Source organism: Callithrix jacchus, chromosome 4 (assembly GCF_049354715.1).
Source record: "Callithrix jacchus isolate 240 chromosome 4, calJac240_pri, whole genome shotgun sequence".
NCBI classification, from domain to species: Eukaryota; Metazoa; Chordata; class Mammalia; order Primates; family Cebidae; genus Callithrix; species Callithrix jacchus.
Genome location: NC_133505.1, coordinates 114,555,448 through 114,575,213, shown reverse-complemented (window position 1 = coordinate 114,575,213; position 19,766 = coordinate 114,555,448). Strand labels below are relative to the sequence as shown.

Below are 19,766 nucleotides of genomic sequence, written 5' to 3'. Positions count from 1 at the left end.
AAAGGAGGAAATTTTGAAAGCACAACTTTATTGTAAAAACTTTAGCAGAAGCAGCAGTGACTCTATGACTCCAGGGCCCTCTTGTTAGTTCTGTAGTGAAACCGTTTAAAAGGATAGTAACATTACCTTACACTAAAAATCTCTATTCAGAAATAAGCCATGCTTATGAAGCTCTAAAGAAAGACCAGGATGATCTCGTTTTTAAAAACCCTAGTATTTGGGACATAAGACCTAAGGTCAACAGCAAGCCTATAGGAAAAACAAATGTACCAAAAATACACAAAGATATATATTAGATAAAAATACAAACAGTGATTAAAATTAAACTTAAATTGTGAACATAATTGAAAGATTTTCCAGCCTAACCAGTAAAATTTGAGGAAGTAGAGACATCTGGTAGTCAACAGTAGTTGTATGGAAAGGCCACAGCATGAAAACAGCACTAAATTTAACATGACTTTTTTTTCAATCTAAATAAGGAGCTAAATTCAGACTTTTCTTTTGGGGCTACAAGAACTTGTCATATAGCATAGAAGAAAATATCCTGTGCAGCTTTGTATAGTTCCATTTTAACTGCAAAGAACAGTATCTTGAGGAATAGTGACCTGGGTAGCATCAAAATGATCAGGAGGAAATAAATTAGGTTCGGTTGCTATAAATCATCTCCCCTTTCTTCTCCTAAGGAGAGACAGATACTGAGTATGGATAAAGAATTTAAGTGACTTCCTTTAATTCCTGTGAAACAGCTTGATTCGGAGTAATTGCCCCATCAGTGGGATGCTACTATAAAGCAGGCCTTTGTGCAGATAATGCAAAAAAGAAAATCTACCCACAGATAATCAAAAGTTGATCACAGTAAAGAAATTCAAGTCATTTCTGATGAAGAAGCAGAGTCACTCTTTTCAAGTGTTGGTTTTTTTCCCAGGGGAGGGGGTTGGGAGATAGGGCTGAGAAGCAAAACTCAACAGAAGATAGGCTCTTTTTTCTTTTGTTGTGCAATGCCCTGATAAAACCCATCCATTTCATTGCTTCTGTCACCTTTTGTTAAACTCAGAAACTGCAGCAGAGGGGCAGGTTTCTATTTTCTGTTAAGCAGTACCACTGTGTCTTTAAGTCAGAAAAACCCTGGAATCGACTACTGTTTAGTTGCCAGGAAATTTGCCATCAACTCCTACAGGAATCCTGTGAGTACAGTACTCTGGATAAAAAGCCTGAGTGCTTTGGGAGTATGAGAATCATGATTTATTTTTCCATATTAAGTTAGTGAACAGAGAGGAAAGTAATCAAGTCATTTCCATTTTGAGAATATTTCTACAGCTAAAATCAGGCATTCGACATAAAACTTAGACTCAAAGAAACAGAACACGTCAAAAAAGACCTTATTATTGCTGGATCATTTGAAATTCTCAACAAAAATTGCAAAACACTTGGGGTTTCTGGAAGAGGGTCACGCATGAATTTAAATGGAAATTAATTTCTTCAAGAACCTCCTACTTCATTAGGATTGACTCAAGGGAACAAAATGCTACCCACACTTTGCTTCTTTATCCCTTTTCAAAAATCAACAGCTTGTTAAGGTATCAACAAGTAGAATAGGGTTGGCTTTCCTTAGTCCCTCTCTCTCCATGTTCTCTATTCCAGAGAGCCAAAGTTGATTCGACGCAGAAATTTCCCCTTCCTCTTAGAGTTCTTTGCCAAACTTCCCTGGCAGTGAGCCTTCTCACTCTACTGATTGCCTGTGCATTCATGCTGTACAGCTCTTTGTCCTCATACCAAACATAATCTGGGGCTGGAGGGAGGTCTAAAATTAAGTTGGTTTATACTTGCCTTAATATAAAACAGACTTGGTTGCATTTCAAATCCTGTAGGTTTGTTTTACATAACGAAATCAGTTGTTAGAGTGGATTTTGTCTAAGTATTTATCTTCTCAATCACTCTAAGGCTTAACTGACTGTTAAGAGATCCATTTCAGTCTCTAAATTTCCCACCCTTCTCAATCACCTGGAGAGTAACTTACCTGATTCCATTAATCTTGACCTGTACATTATGCAGAAAGTGGTATCTGGCACCTTTAGCTCTCAAATTCCAGACCTTTATCCCTTCTTCTCAGCCACAAACTCCCATACAAAATTTCTATCAAATTTATATATTGTATTTTCCCCCAAATAACTCAGGAGAATAACATCTAGAATTGCAACTTGGTAGATATAAAAATACTTCTTTTTAAAATGGAATTTCAGAAAGGCTATAATGATTGAGGATTAAAAAAAAAGATGAAGAAGAAATTGGAAAGTAAAAAGCTCTAACTGCTCTTCAGGAGAAAAAGATGGTCACATCCACCTGGGAAAGAGAGACCAGAGGCCAGGGGATTTTTTTCTTTTCTTTCTTTCTTTTTTTTTTTTTTTTTTTTGAGACAGAGTCTCACTCTGTCACCCAGGCTGGAGTGCAGTGGCGTGATCTTGGCTCATTCTCTGCCTTGCAGGTTCAGGAGATTCTCCTGCCTCAGCATCCCGAGTAACTGAGATTGCAGGCATGCACCACCACACTGGCTAATTTTTGTATTTGTAGTAGAGATGGGATTTCACCATGTCAGCCAGGCTGTCTTGAACACATGACCTCAAGTGATCCACTGGCCTCAGCCTCCCAAAGTGCTGGGATTACAGGCATGAGCCACGTACCCGGCCATGGCCAGGGAATTTTAATAGCTAAAAATGAACATAGCAAATAACTAATGACCTAGGGGTTTTGCCAGGTCAGCTTTTCCTATGCAGCAGATTGATCTTCAGTTATAAATGTTATCTATTTGGAGATGAAATAACAAGGCAATGAAAATTCTAAGGAAATCTAAAAACCCTCTTCTGTATTTTTATATGTATAAGAATATATATTATCTACTAATATACATGTTATATACACACACACACACAATATTATTTACACTTTACTAGATGACTATGGCCATACAATAGGGTATTTTATCAATGTGTTTAGCTGGATATAGTGAGCCAGCTATATTCTGGCTATATTCTTGTTCTCCTGGAAAACAAACACTGTTCAATAAAGGCACAGGAGATAAAAGGCATGCTAAACTGACTGGTGGAACCTGATACTGAAATCTATACTAGATGGACATCTTTTGTTGCTGTACCACTTCGTAGGTGCAATTTCAAATAGTGAAATTAATTTCTAATTCAGTAGTCTTTGAGTTAATACAAGATTAATTAAGATTTAGATGGACATCTAACATATCAAATGTACAATTTTGTGACTTGGGGGTGGCTTGTTTGTTTTTTGAGACAAGGTCTCACTCTATCACCCAGGCTAGAGTGCAGTGGCACAATCCCGGCTCATGGCATCCTCGACCTCCTGGGTTCAAGCAATTCTCCCACCTCAGCCTCTCAAGCATCTGACCACAGGCACACATCACCAAGCCTAGTTAGTCTTTTTCACCTTTGTAGACATGAGGTCTCTACATGTTTGCCCAGGTTGGTCTCAAATTCCTGGGCTCAAGCAATCCACCCATCTCAGCCTCTCAAAGAGCTGGAAGTATAGGCATAAGCCACTGTACCCAGACTTTTGTGATTTTTAATAGACATAAAAATTTTTTGAAAACAGTCTATTTGGGCTGGGTGCAGTGGCTCACGCCCATAATCCCAGTACTTTGGGAGGCTGAGGCAGGTGGATTGCTTGAGGCCAAGAATTTGAGCAATATGGTAAAAACCCATCTCTGCCAAAACAAATACAAAAATTAGCCAGGCATGGTGGCATATGCCTATAAGTCCCAGCAATGCACTAGGTTGAGGTGGGAAAATGGCTTGAGTCTAGGAGGCAGAGGCTGCAATGAGCTGAGATGGCACCACTGCACTCCAGCCTGGGCTACCACTGAGCCAGACCCTATCTCAAAAACAAACAAACAAAAAACAACAACAAAAAAACAGCCTACTGCATCATGTCCTATAAAATACAAAACAAAAAGTTGTTGTATTGTTGTTTATAATATACAGTTATATGTGTATAACAGGGTTTTACTCATTCATAAAATATCAATAGGAGTTCTTATGACAAAGATACTACTGTCCATCTACTTTTGAAAGTCAATTATATTTCCCCACCGCAGAGCCCTTTCCCCTCTCAGGTGTTCTTTGAGCACTGAATCATTACCATTACTAATCATCTACTTATCAAAAACTTATAGCAACATACAACGCTTCAATTTGAATTTAAGACATTTCAGTTACAATACTTTGTACTTCTTATAGAAATAAATAGTTCTTCACTGAGAAAATAACAAAAATACAATGAAAAAAGTATTGAAAAAAATTAAAATGTTATACTAAAAAAGTCAGATTTAGCCCCAGCTACATGAGAGTCTGAGAGAGGAGGATTTTTGAGCACAAAAGTTTGAGACTAGCCTTGCCAACATAGTGAGAACTTGTCTCAGAAAAATAAAAAAACAAAACATTTGATGTAAAAGAAAGCAGTATAGGAAGAATAGAGGAGGGAAAATGAACAGGAAACACAAAGAAAACAAAAAGTAAAAAGCAAATGTAAATTTAATTCCATCAATAATAATCTAACTTGCAAATGAATTAAACAATTTAATCAAAAGGCAGAGACTGTCAGATTGGATAAAAAAGACCCAACAATATGCTGTCCACATAAGACAGACTTTAGATTCAGATAATCTAAAAAAAAAAAAAAAAAAGATATATCATGCAAACAGCAAGCAATATTAATATCAGACAAAATGGTTTTTTTTGAAAAATGTAATTAGAGGTTAAAAGGGACATTTTATAATCATAAAAGAGTCATTCTATCAGGAAGATATAACAATTAAAAAAATATACGCACCTAGTAACAGAACCCTAAAATACAGGAAGCTAAACCTGACATAATTAAAGAAAGAAATAGGGCAGGTGCGGTGGCTCAAGCCTGTAATCCCAGCACTTTGGGAGGCTGAGGCGGGTGGATCACGAGGTCAAGAGATCAAGACCATCCTGGTTGACATGGTGAAACCCCGTCTCTCCTAAAAACACAAAAAATTAGCTGGGCATGGTGGTGAGTGCCTGTAATCCCAGCTACTCAGGAGGTTGAAGCAGGAGAATTGCCTGAACCCAGGAGGCGAGGTTGCGGTGAGCCAAGATCACGCCATTGCACTCCAGCCTGGGTAACAAGAGAGAAACTCCGTCTCAAAAAAGAAAGAAAGAAAGAAAGAAAGAAAGAAAGAAAGAAACAGACAATACAACAATAATTGAAGAATTCAATATCAAACTTTCAATAATGAATAGAATAACTTAGGAAAAGATCAACAGGTAACGTAAGATTTGAACTACACTACACACAAACTAGACCTAACAGACATCTATATAAACTACCCAACAACAGCAGAATACACATTATTCTTAAGTGTACATGGAACGTTCTCAAGGAAAGATCACATCCTTGACCATGAAACAAGTCTTAATAAATTAAAAGGGACTGGAATTATAAAAAGTGTGCTCTCTGATCACAACAGAGTAAAATTAGAAATTAATAAAAATATATTTGAGAAATTCACAAAAATGTGGAAATTAAGTAGCACACATCTAAATAACCAAGAGATCAAGGAAAAAATCAAAAGGAAAATTAGAAAACACTTTGAGACAACAAAAATGAAGATCAAAACATACCAAAATTTATGGGATACACTAAAGCAGTCCCTCAGGGAACGTTATAAACATAAATGACTACATTAAAAAATAAGAAAACTATCAAACCAGCAATCTAATTTCCTACCATAAGACTATGAACAAAGAAGATAAAGACAAGTGAAAAAAATAGAGAAATAAAGATTAGCAGAAATTAATGAAATAGAGAACAGAAAAAAATACAGAAAAGCAATGAAAACAAAAGCTGGTTCTTTGAAAAGGTCAATAAAAATTGCATTCGGATCACTTCCTAAAATTAAAAAAAAAAAAGAAAAGGTCAATAAAATTAACAAAACTTTAGCTAAATGGAAAGAAGACTTAAGTGGATATGGAAAAGACTAGAAATAAGTAAATAAAAGGGAAAAAAAGGAAAGAACACTAAAATTACTTACTAAAATTGGGAATGAAAGAGAGGACATGACTATAAACCTTATATAAACAAAAAGGATTATAAGGGAATACTCTGAATAGCTGCATACCAACGAGTTAGACAACCTAGAGGAAATGAGCAAATTCCTAGAAAGTTACAAACTACTAAACTAACTGAAGAAGAAAAAGAAAATGTAAACAGAAGAGGAGGGAACACTTCCAAACTCATTCCATGAGGTCAATATGATCCTGATAGCAAAACCAGTCAAAGATATCACCAGAAACAAAAACTGATGACCAATGTCTCTTATGAATATAACATAAAACTCTCCATCAAAATACTAGCAAGCTAAATCCAACAATATATAAAAATAATTATATTCCATGGCCAAGAAGTATGTATCCCTGAAATGCATGATTGATAGAAAATCTGAAAATTGCTAATGAAATACAGTGTATCAATAGAATAATGGACCAAAAAACCCCACATGATCTTCTCAAAATAGATGACACAGAAAATGTATTTGACAAAATACAACACTCCTTCATGATAAAAAACACTCAACAAACTGCGAATAGAAGCAAATGTGCTTTACCTAATAAAAAGCACCATTTTAAAATCCAGAGATGGGTGGTTATGGTGGCTCATGCCTGTAATCTCAGCACTTTGGGAGGCTCAGGTGAGAGTATTGCTTGAAGCCAGGAGTTCAAGGCCAGGCAACATAGTAAAATCCCATCTCAACAAGAAAATTTTATTTAAAATTAGCCAGGCATGGCAGTACACTCCTGTAGTCCTAGATACCTGGGAGGCTGACATGGGAGGATTCCTTCAGCCCAGGAGTTTGAGGATGCAGGGAGCCATGATTGCACCACTGCACTCCAGCCTGGGTGACAGAGTGAGACTCTGTCTCAACAAACAAACAAACAAACAAAACCAAAACAAATGTATTTTTAAAGAAAAGGCTAAACATAAAATTATTGGCCAGGCAAGGTAGCTCATGCCTGTAATCCAACAATTTAGGAGGCTGAGGCAGACAATCACTTGAGGCCAGGAGTTTGAGACCAGCCTGAGCAACACAGTGAGATCCTACATCTAGAAAAAATTAAAATTAGCCAGGCATGGTGGCATATGCCTTTAGTGCCAGCTATTTGGGAAGTTGAGGGAGGAGGATCCCTTGAGTTCAAGAGTTTGAGGCTACAGTGAGCTACGGTCATGCCACTGTACTCTACCCCAGGTGACCCTGTATCTAAGAAGAAATTTTAAAAAACAATTACCACACAACCTAGCAATTCAACTTCTATGTATACATAAGAGAAATTATAAAGAGAAAATATAAATCCACACAAAACCTGTATATGAATGTTCACAGCAGTATTATTCACAATAGTCAAAAAGCAGAAACAACTCAATGTCCACTGACCGATGGGTGGATAAATAAAAGGTGTTTATATAATAAAATATTATTTAGCAATTAAAAAGACTATAGTGCTGATACATGCTGCAATTTGGATAGACCTTGAAAACATTATGTCAACTGAAATAAGGCAATGATCAAGGACTCCATTTTGTATGATTCCATTTATATTAAATATCATTACAGGCAAATCTATAGAGACTAAAAGTAGATTAGTGGTTGCCTGAGCTAATGAAGGCTTGGGGGTGGGAGATAGAGGATGAACACTGTAGAGGATGAGAGGGTTTTTTTCTGGGGTAAAAATGTGTTCTAAAATTGATTGTGGTAATGTTTACGCAATTCTGCAAACATATGAAAAATCGTTTAATTGCATACTTTTTTTAGTAGTCACCATCATTGAATGAGTTGTACACTTTTAAATAGATGAATTGTACAGCATATGAACTGTATCTTGATAAAGCTATAGAAATAAATCTTAAAAATAAGTATAATATCCTATCACACCTAACAAAGTTAACAATAATTCTTCAGTGTCGTGAAACATCCAGTAGTGTTTGCATTTTTTATTGTCCTGTAGTTTTTTTTTGTGTGTGTTGTCTTTGTTTTCATTATTATAGTTTGTGTGATTCAGGATCCACATAAGGCCCATATACTGTAATTGGTTGATATGTTTCTATGTCTCTGTCTCCTTTAAACTCAAGGTTCCCTATCCATCTCTCTCTCTTTTTCTTATTTATTTATTGAAGAAGCAATTGATTTATGTCATTTAAAAAATCTACAGTCATGCTCATCATCACTGGTCATCAGAGAGATGCAAATCAAAACCACATTGAGATACCATCTCACGCCAGTTAGAATGGCGATCATTAAAATATCTGGAGACAACAGATGCTGGAGAGGATGTGGAGAAATAGGAACACTTTTACACTGCTGGTGGGAGTGTAAATTAGTTCAACCATTGTGGAAGACAGTGTGGTGATTCCTCAAGGACCTAGAAATAGAAATTCCATTTGACCCAGCAATCCCATTACTGGGTATATATCCAAAGGACTATAAAGCGTTCTACTATAAGGACACATGCACACGAATGTTCATTGCAGCACTGTTTACAATAGCAAAGACCTGGAATCAACCCAAATGCCCATCGATGATAGACTGGACTGGGAAAATGTGGCACATACACACCATGGAATATTATGCAGCAATCAAAAACGATGAGTTCATGTCCTTTGTAGGGACATGGATGAATCTGGAGAACATCATTCTCAGCAAACCAACACAAGAACAGAAAATGAAATACCGCATATTCTCACTCATAGGTGGGTGATGAACAATGAGAACACATGGACACAGGGAGGGGAGCATTACACACTGGGGTCTGTTGGAGGGGGAATAGGGGAGGGACAGTGGGGGATGGAGCTGGGGAGGAATAGCATGGGGAGAAATGCCAGATGTGGGTGAAGGGGAGGAAGACAGCAAATCACACTGCCACATGTGTACCTATGCAACTATCTTGCATGTTCTGCACATGTACCCCAAAACCTAAAATGCAATTAAAATAATAATAATAATAATAATAATAATAATAACAGTATCTAACATTCAGTAAATACCTATTGAGGTTAGGCTCTGTTCTTTACACCTTATGAATATTCTTTTTAGTCTTCACGATAACCTTATGAGGGAATTATAAGGATGAAGATATGTGAGGCAAGGACAAATAATTTGACAAAGTTCAAATTGCTAGTAAGTGTCAGAGTTAAAATGGGAACCAAGAAAATTTGAGGCAAGGGCCTATACTCTTATCCTCTCTTATACTGTCTCCTGTATATAAATATATATTGTTTTTGAACAAATGGGTTAAGATTTGGAAAAGATTACTAGATTTTAAAAAATGAACTCTTTAAAAAATGGACAATTGTTATCATATATAGATGTTTTTATTTCGTGAATGACTTTAAGGGCTATTTCCTTAATTTTAATTATCCAATCTATTCTGTTTTTAATATAATTTTTAAGAGAAGAGTAATGTATAATTTTTAAACCTAAATGCTTTGAAATAAAAACTGACCACCCACACTAAAAAAAAAAAAACCTACAGTCTACATTTTGATGAATGTATTCCTGTGATGTTATTGAACATATTCCATTGCCCCTATATTTCCAGTAAACAGATAAAATTCAGGTTTCATTTTGTAGCAATTATTATAGAATTTATGATCATTAACTAGATCCATTAAATTATGAGGGTTTTACAAAATGGTGGATATTCTAATTCTATTCTAATTCTCTCAACATTTTTTCAGATGCAACCTAGAAAACTTTCATAAAGAGAAGCTTCCCCTCATCAACTATTTTGTTGTACTAAGAATCGGTTATTTTAAATCAGGTAGAAAAAACACTTGATTCTCTCCTTTTATTTACAAATTGTTCAGAATAATGGTCTAGACACTTCCACTTCTGGCCATGATGGAATAACAGGGCCCAGGGTTACATATCTTCCTTAAACAACTAGAAACAATCTGAAATATATGAAACAATGGTTTGCAGACACTGCATAACAAAAAGCACAATACAGTGATCCCCAGGGAAGGGAAACAAATTAATTGAGCCTCAACTTACTGCCTCGTGAGTTTCCAGACTTCAGGTGTAGGGACACAAACAGCTCAGCATTTGGGAGGTTGAGAAAACGGAATTCAGCATTTGGGGAGACCAGTGTAGCTAGAATTTGCAAGGTATAATACTGGAGAGAAAGATATAGAGACAGAGGTCCAGCGATCTGCAGAGGGCTCCCTGAGTCTTTAGCTGAGTACTAATTTGTGTATGCATAAGAAGCAACTACTTGAAATGTGAAGGTGGGAGAGGACCCACTGAAATCACAAAGCATACCCCTGGAGTTCATAAATGGTCAAGAGTAGTTCATGTTCCCTCTAGTCAGAGTAGAAAGTCCTACTAAAACATAGGGTATTAGATGGAATTCTCAGAAGAGTATTGCTTCAGGAATAATTAGCCCTAAAATAAAGGCACTCTGGTCCCACTTTACAAAGCCTAGCCTCAAGAGGATAAAATTGTTTCCAAATAACTTAACTGTGTCCCAGAACAAAGTCCTAAAATACTTAAAAGAATACAAAATACTGTATTATCCAACAATATAAAATTCACAATATCTGAAATCCAATTAAAAAAAAAACAAGCATGAAAGGAAACAGGAAAATGCAACTAATAAAAAGGACAAAAACTGATCAATACAAACAGACCCAGAGATGACACAGATGATAGAATTAGTAGGCAACGACATTAAAACCTCAATTATGAATATGCTACATATGCTCAATAAGGTAGAGGAAGGCATGAGTATAAGAACAAACAAAGAAGATACTGAAGAAGAAACCTCCATGGCATAGTGGAATGTGTCTGTAGTCCCAGCTATTTGAGAGGCTAAGGTGGAAGAATCTCTTGAGTCCATAAGTTCAAGACTAGCCTAGCAAGACCCTGCCTTTTAAAAAAGAAAAAAAAAAAAAGGAAAGAAACCCAAGTTTAGCTTCTAAAAAGGAAAAATGCCATCTCTAACATGGACAAATACACTGGATCATAATTCATAGCACATAAGACGTTGTGAAAGAACTTACCTGAAGTAAAAAACGGGGAAAAAAAAGAATGAAAAAAGTGAACAGAGCATCAGTGAGTTGTGGGATAACATAAAGAAGTCTAATGTAAATGTAACTGGAGTCCCAGAACTAGAAGAGAAGGAGAAGGAATGGTGAGAAATTGTAAAGAAATAAGAGAAAATTCTCCAAATTAAATGAAAACTATGGACCCACACATCCAAGAAGCACAACCAAATCCAGGCAAAAGAAACATGCTGAAAACCATACCAATGCACATCATAATAAAACTGTTTAAAACCAAGATAAAAATAAAATTGTAGAAGCAGCCAGTGATAAGACTTATGGCCTTGTGTAGAGAAGGACAAAGAATGCCAGTAGATTTCTCATGAGAAACAATGCAAGCCAGAAGAGAAGAAAGCAACATCACTAAAATACTAAAAGAGAAAAAATGAAGGAAAAAAGAAAGAGAGAGGAAGGAAGGGGAAAAAAGGGGAAGGAAGAAAGGAAAGCCAACCAGCCTGTCAACCTAGAATTCTTTAGCCAGCAAAAATCTTTCAAAAATAAAAGTAAAACAAAAACTTTAATATGAGAAAATTCATCACCAGCAGACCACTACTATAAGAAATGTTAAACAGAGTCCTTTAGGGAAAAAAGAAATTATACCAGGTGGAAATTTCAATCTATATGACAGAATGAAGAGTACAAGAAATAGTAAATATGTAGGTAAAAAAGACTTTTTCTTATTTTAAAAATCTCTTTAAGGGATTATTGACTGTTTAAGCAAAAGTAATGACAATGTATTATGAAGTTTATAACCTAAAAAAAATAAAGTAATGCATATAATATTATATAATAAAATATACAATTACATAATAAAATAATATAGCCAAAAAATCACAATAAAAATACAACGGCCAGGATAGTAAAAATGGAAGTATACTGTAGGTTTTTACGTTATACATCAAATGGTATAATATTACTTGAAGGCAAACTATGATAAGTTAGAGGTGCTTATGCTAAGCCCAAAAGCTTTTTATTAAAAGAAAAACATCGAGGAGGTATAGCTAATGGAATCTTAAAAAAAAAATAGCTAATGTGAAGTCAGTAAAAGAGGGAAACTGGAAAAAAGAACAGATGGGACAATAGAAAACAAACAGCAAACAACATGGATTGACTTTGAAAACATTATGTTAAGTGAAAGAAGCCAGATACAAAAGACCATGTTTTACGCTATGAAACTAGTGAGAACAGGTACTACACTTGATCTTAACCAAAAGGCTGAGAAGCAATATACATTGTATATACAACGGCACATTACTTAACAATGGTGATATGTTTTAAGAGTGTTGTTAGGTGATTTTGTCATCATGCAGACATGGTAGAATATACTTACACAAATCTAGATGGCATAGCCTGCTACATACTTGTGCTATATGGTACAGCCTAATACTCCTAGACTATAAACCTATACAGCATTTTACTGTACTGAATATTATAAGCAACTGTAATACAATGGCAAGTATTTGTGTATCTAAACATAGAAAAGATACAATTAAAATACAGTATTTTAATCTTATGAGACCACTATCATATCTGTGATATGGTCTATCATTGGCCAAAATATTACTATGCAGTGTATGACTATATTACATATTACATGATTTCATTTATATGATATATATAAAATAGGCAAAATCCATAGAGACAGAAGGTAGATTGTCAGAGGGTAGTGGGGTGAGAAGTATGGGGTTGGTGACTGCTAATGATTATGGATTTCTTTCTGGGGTGATAAAAATGTTCTAAAATCAGACAGTGGTGATGGTAGGATAACTCTAAATATACTAACAAACCACTGAGTTATAGACTTTAAAAGGATGAATTCTATCTCAATAATTTTTTTTCTAAAAAGTACAAAAAAAAACCAAGTAGCAAGATAGTATATTTAAACCTAGCCATATCAATAATCACTTTAAGTGTAATGGTTTAAATAACTCAAATTTTAAAAAAAAGATTGCCAGATTGCATAAAAAATAAATACCCCAATACAAGTTTCCAACAAGAAACTCATTTTAATATAAAGACACAGATAGGCTGAAAGTAAAATGGTGAGAAAAGATATATCATGAAAACACTAATTTTAAAGTGTTTACACTTTAAAAGTGGCTACATTAATATTAAGCATAGTATATTTCAGATCAAGGAATATTACCAGGAATAATGAGGTTCATTTCATAATGATGAAGAGGTCAGTTCATCAAGAGAACATATCAATCCTAAACATTTATATACCTAATAATAGAGCTTCAAAATATGTGAAGCAAAACCAGACAGAACTGTAAGAGGAAACAGAAAAATCCATAATTATACTTGGAAATTTCACCACCTCTTTCTCAATAATTAATAGAAAAAGTAGGCAAAAAATCAGTTTAAGTATATAGGGGACTTAAATAACCCTGTCAACCAACTTGACCCAATGGCATGTAAAGTACACACTACCAATAATAGCAGAATACATAATAAAGTACATGAGAAACTTGCTCCAAGAACATCATATTCTGGGCCATAAAACAAGCCTCAATAAATTCAAAAGGATTCAAATCATACAACATAAGTTCTGTAGTTAAATTTGGGAATCATTAACAGAAAGATGTATAGAAAAATCACTAAACGTTTGGAAACTAAATAACACACTTTTAATACATGAGCAAAAAAATCATGAGAGAAAACATGATATAATAAAATGTGTGAGATGCAGCTAAAGTATAACTTAGAGAAAAATTTATAGTTTTAAAATGCTTATATAAGAGCAGAAAGGTGTAAAATGAAGGACTTAAACTTCTACCTTAAAAAACTAGAAAAAGAAGAGCACATTAAATCCAAACTAAGCAGAAGAAAGGAAATAATGAAAGTTCAGAAATTAAGGATATAGAAAACAGAAAGTATTTAATAATAGAGAAAATCAACACAACAAAACAGTTTCTTTGGGAAGATCAACAGACTTAAAATTGCAGTAAGCATGATCAGAAAAAAACAGAGCAGGCTATCTTTTTAAACATCTTTTGATTATGAAAAATTTTACACATAAACACATGTAAAGAGAATAGTACTATTAAAACCCCAATGTAAAAATCACCTACTCAACACACGGCACGGTCAATATTGTTTCCTTTATACCTCCCCTCAATTCCCGTACAATGGTTTATTTTGAAGCAAATACTAGACATTGTATGGTTCATCTGTAAATATTTTCACTTATGATTACTTCTTAAGTAGAAAAATATAAACCTTCTTCCGTGCCATGATGCTAAGAAGTAAAACATAATCTGTAAACATCAAAAATATCCCGAATGTCTTCATCCCTTCCCCAGACTGAAGGATTAGCCAAACACTCAGAACCCCAAGAAAGTAGACAGTTTCCTCAATTGCCAGAGACAGAAATTCTGTCTCTTGCTCTCTGAGGAACAGACTTCAGGGCTGGGCATGGTGGCTCACTCCTGTAATCCCAGCACTTTGGGAGGCTGAAGCAGGTGGATTGCTTGAGGCTAAGAGTTTGAAACCAGCCTGGCCAACATGGTGAAACCCTGGCTCTACTAAAAATAAAAAAATTAGCTGGGCATGGTGGCACGTGCCTGTAATCCCAGCTACTCGGGAGGCTAAGGCATGAGAATCACCTGAACCTGGGAGGTGGAGGTTGCAGTGAGCTGAGATCGCATCACAGCACTCCAGCCTGGGCAACAGTGAGACTCTGTCTCAATTTAAAAAAAAAAAAATAGACTTCAGGAAGGCCTACTGACTGGTGCTGCTGAAGGATGGGAAACTGACCTTTGATTCACACTGACAATAAACATTCAGTCATGGCTTAGGGATTGCACCTGGTAATTGCACCTGGCAAGCAGGCATGCATATAGCCAGTCTCCCCAACAATCAAGACTTACCAGGAGGGTATAAACCCACCAACCCAAGAATGACAAAGGTGATCTAATAGAACCCTTATCTTGATCAGGTGCTATCTTTGTCACCTAAAGGGCCCTCAAAGGCCAGAAAATCTTACAGCTTCTACTGGGAATATGCTCTATTATCTTCTGTTTTGTTTAAGTGTCTCCATGTGGATACATTTCTGCAACCGTGACTGCAAAATAAATTTTACATTCTTAAACTGTGTGGTATTTTTCCATCAATACTATCACTATTCCATCATGACACATGCAAACAAGTGTGAGAAGCAGGAATGATACGAATATAGTGGAGTCTAAAAGACACATGAGAGGATTTAAGGAACTGGAGAAGGGGTAGAGCTGGCTCATATTTGGCATAAGACCATACAAATTTTGTTGTAGAGGAGAGATAAATTATTCCAATGGGGTGTGCATACTGCCTGGTACATGACTCTGGGCAGTCTGGTACAAGATATTGAAACAAATTATAGCCTAAAAGGAAGGGAGCCAGACTTAACCATTTTCAAAGTGGCTTCCACTGGTGAATGCTTCACAGGTTCCTCAGTGGGAATTGAAATGGGAAATGACTGAGCTAGCTGTCTAACTGGTAAGAAAAACTGAGACTGAAACTACAGAAACAAAAAGACAAAAAAAAAAAAAATAATAAGCGTAACTCCCCAATGTATGGGACAGACTTGTAATGGTAATGACAGGTGATGGAGAGAAGGTCCCAAACTGTCCTAGACACTCCACTAATCCAGAAAGTGGCAACCTTAGGGACAGAAATGGGTCTCAGCCAAAGTTTAAGTCTGGGAAGATGTGACAATCAAGCTAAGAAATGTTTTTAATTTTCATTAATCTGATTCTCTCAGTTGAGGGCAGAGGAGTGTTTATAAGTAATATCACAGACAAGAAACATGAAGTTTTCAGTTATGGGGAAGTATGTTTTAACAAATATAAGCTTCAGTCTTAGTTTTCACAGACATTTCTTCTGAAACAGAGCTATAACCTTGAAGCTGTGTGTCTTTTCGTCAGCTAATTCTTACTGTTTTAAAAAATGGTGTTCAAAGTTATATTCTCTAAAATGATTTTCTATTTGAAACAGATGTTTCCCAGGTGGAAAACTAAGAGTATTTGAGACATAAAACTTCCACTCGTAAAAGTATTTAAGAAAAAACTTTTTTTCTGGAATCTGTTCAAAAGATGGATGAATATATTACATTAGCCAAACACAAATATGTGAATATTTGGGCAGTGTCTAAAAAGCCATAAATTGTATTTTTCACCATTTTCAGGATGATCCATAATCCTCATATACATGAAATTGAAATGGTCTTTAGACAATTTAAATTTTAAACAACTGAACAATGTGCTTCAAAAATAGTTTTGTTGAAGCGGTAGATGACTTCAGCGGACAGAAGCCAGCTGAAACAAAGGGAGGAAGCCTGGTTCTTTAAGGTCTGTCTGGTAAATGCCCCCCTGCTGGGAGAGACAACCCCTCCATGGGTCTCTCCTTCACATCTTGATGAATATGCCAAGAATTCGAGGCCCTAGGAATTTCTCAAGGTTGTGTGTGTAGTGAGCAACTTTGAAAAATGAGACGTCTCCCTTGAGACAAAAAGCTGACTTGCTTATGTCTGGCTATAAAATGGCAGATTCCGAAAGCTCAGAGCTCTTTTCCTGTGATAATTCCTGCCTGTTGTCGGAACCACTAACCCTTCACTATAGGGACAGCAAAATGGCCTGGGGCAGCATACTATGGACCTTTTAGCAGTGGTGCTTCCGGTTTGAAAATATATGCTCATTGCATATATAAAATAATAAAATAATAACCTCTACTATTACCAGCCCCCAGACAGCTAATCTGAAACAGTTTAATTCTCTGTAACCATGAAATGGGGTCACCCTTGATCAGTACCAGGTGATTCAAAATAGATTCCAAGCCTCCATCCAGAAGGAAATAGGAGCCCAGCGCTTGATTGATCTCTTTGGATTTCAGCATGGGGACCTTATTGAGTCCTATCTACCAAGCAACTAGAAAAGAAACAAACTGGGCAGGTGCAGTGGCTCATGCCTGTAATCCAGCACTTTGGGAGGCCGAGGCAGGTGGATCACCTGAGGTCAGGAGTTTGAGACCAGATGGGCAAACATGGTGAAATCCTGTCTCAACTAAAAAAAACAAAATTAGCTGAGAGTGGTGGCGCATGCCTGTAATCCCAGCTATTTGGGAGGCTGAGGCAGGAGAATCGCTTGAACCTAGGAGGCAGAGGTTGCAGTGAGCCGAGATCGCACCACTGTACTCCAGCCCCCAGTGACAGAGCGAGACTCTGTCCCCCCAGAAAAAAAGAAAAAGAAAAAGAAAAAAAGAAACACACTGTGCTCATCTCTGGAATGATCATGTTTAGCACAGAATAAAAAAGTGGACAAGGATGTGGTGTTTGAATCTATGCAAAAGTTTGGATATTTGCACTCAAGGTCTCTGTTTTATAGCTTGCTAACTTTAAATTCTCTGAGTCTGTTGTATATGAGGTTGTTACAGGGCCAAAAACATATCTGAAACTTACTTATGAAGGTACTCTAGGATTTCTAAATTTAGTGTGATATAGATTACATACAAATATGCAATGTCTTACGTGAATCAGTTTTGTGGAACCCGGGCAATATTATGAACCATAGAAATTTCTCTGTGTCAACTTTTTGAGTAATTTTAGAAATCTGTGGTAATTATTGTTATTATTTAGATTATATTTTAAATATTTGTAATTGGCTTTGGAAAGTTAGACTAATAAAATACTGATTGATGAATATTAATATTTCTGTTTCTTTAAAGATCACATATGGGATTCTACTTGTATGAAATTCTGAGATAGTGTTTAGTGTTCCCCTAGAAGGAAGCTAAACTTTTGTTTTTTGTGTTTTGTTTGTTTGTTTATTTTCAGGCAGATTGGGCAGTTGTCAGTGAAACTGACAAGGGGGTAGTCTGGACTTGCATATTTAGGAATCAATTCCAGATGTCTGGCCAGATGGTAATAAAGAGAAACACATGCTTTAATAGGGCAATATATAGTGCAGCACATTAAAGTCTATTATGGGGGAAATTTAGGAAGTTTTTCTATAAGAACAAGATAAAAAGAAACCTAATTAAATCAAATGTTAAATAACCTCAGAAAATCTTCATGAAAGAAGTTCTACTCAAGTCCTCATTTGAAACAATATAATGCACATCCCTAGCATCCTGTCTTAGTATCTCATATTATTTTCCCACTTCTGAGATGATTTTAATTGCTAATTCTCCTCAGGAAAACTTATGTATCTGCCCTCTCCTCTGACTGTGGGGTGCCCCCAGACTTTCTGTTCTTGACTATGGTCAAGCCCTTTGGATGTTAAATTCAGGAACAAATTTATCTTCCTTGAGAATTAAATGAATGGAAAGATAGATAGATAGATAGATAAAATATATATAGATATAGTTTAGACAGGTCTTGCTCTGTCACCCAGGCTAAAGTGCAGTGGTATGATTATGGCTTGCTGCAGCCCCTACCTCCCAGGCTCAAGCGATCCTCCCACCTCAACCTCACAAGAAGCTGAGATTAGAGGTAGGTGCCACCACACCCACTATTTTTTAAATGTTTTGTAGAGACAGGGTCTCCCTATATTGCCCAGGCTGCTTTCACACTCCTAGGCTCAAGTGATCCTCCCACCTTGGCCTCCTAAAGTGCTTAGATTACAGGCATGAGCCAGTGTGTCTGGCCTTTGAATTTATATATTTTTCAGGAAAGCTGGTCCAGAGTTTTCTGGTGTCCTTTATAGGTCTGGTTTCCTGGACTCTGGAGATTGTTAGTGTTGGTTTTCCTCTAGCATATTTTTAAAGATCAAACTGGATTTCACTGCGTTAGACTATTATTACTTTTATCAGGAAAAGGAAAGGGTAACACAGGGTAAGTCAGAGACTATGCTCCAAGAAAAAGTAGTCTTTTCACCTCCAGTAACTTTTGAAACCTCTTCTACACTATGAAACAAATTTCATAATTTAGACTCAGACTACTATCTTTATTTAAGGAACTTTCCAGTAGGAAAATATTTTTATTCTTCCATGACGATACCCTTTTTGAAAAAAACAGAGAACAAGAATTATCTCCTTTAAAAAATAAAGAGAATAATAATAAATTAATGTATTGGTATCATACACTTGGAATATCAAGACATAGGTAGCAAAAAAATCAGGGAAAGGCTGTGAATGTCAGAAAAATAAAATAACCAGTAAACACAAACATAAAAGAAACTAGGAAGAAAAAGTCCAAGTTAAAGCAGAAAAATGTGCTATATGAATTTTTTTTAATTATGAAGTTCTTTAAAGACAAAGTACTTGAAGACAGATGAAGAACCTCCTATAATAATCATCAGGATCTGAATAATAAACTAAAATAGTCTCCCTGGTATACTGTAAAGTATGCAATTTTAATTATGTGATTTTTCTAGCTAATTTCTGCTTCAAAAACAGTAAAGTACTTCTGCTTACAAGGTGGCGGAGACAAGAACTTTTCTCAACCTCTCAAATGCATGTTGTCATCAAAAATTTGAATTACCAGAAACATGCCTTTTAGTTAAATTACAATTAGTCCTTAGACAGATCTATTTACTGAGAACTTGCTATGTGCCCAACACTGTTGGCATATACTAAACAACAGTTTGCTTTCATAAAGCACTTTTTCCTTTTCAAGTTCTCACAAAGGACATTTTAAAACAAACTAT

General features: G+C 35.9%; 1 protein-coding gene and 1 pseudogene across 5 annotated transcripts in view; both read right to left on the bottom strand.

The window, feature by feature from the left end:
* The window catches only part of AFG1L (AFG1 like ATPase), a 251,443-nt gene that overhangs the window by 65,234 nt on the left and 166,443 nt on the right, over positions 1-19,766 (bottom strand). The window lies entirely within an intron of this gene.
* LOC118153428 (U2 spliceosomal RNA) lies at positions 12,245-12,369 on the bottom strand (annotated as a pseudogene).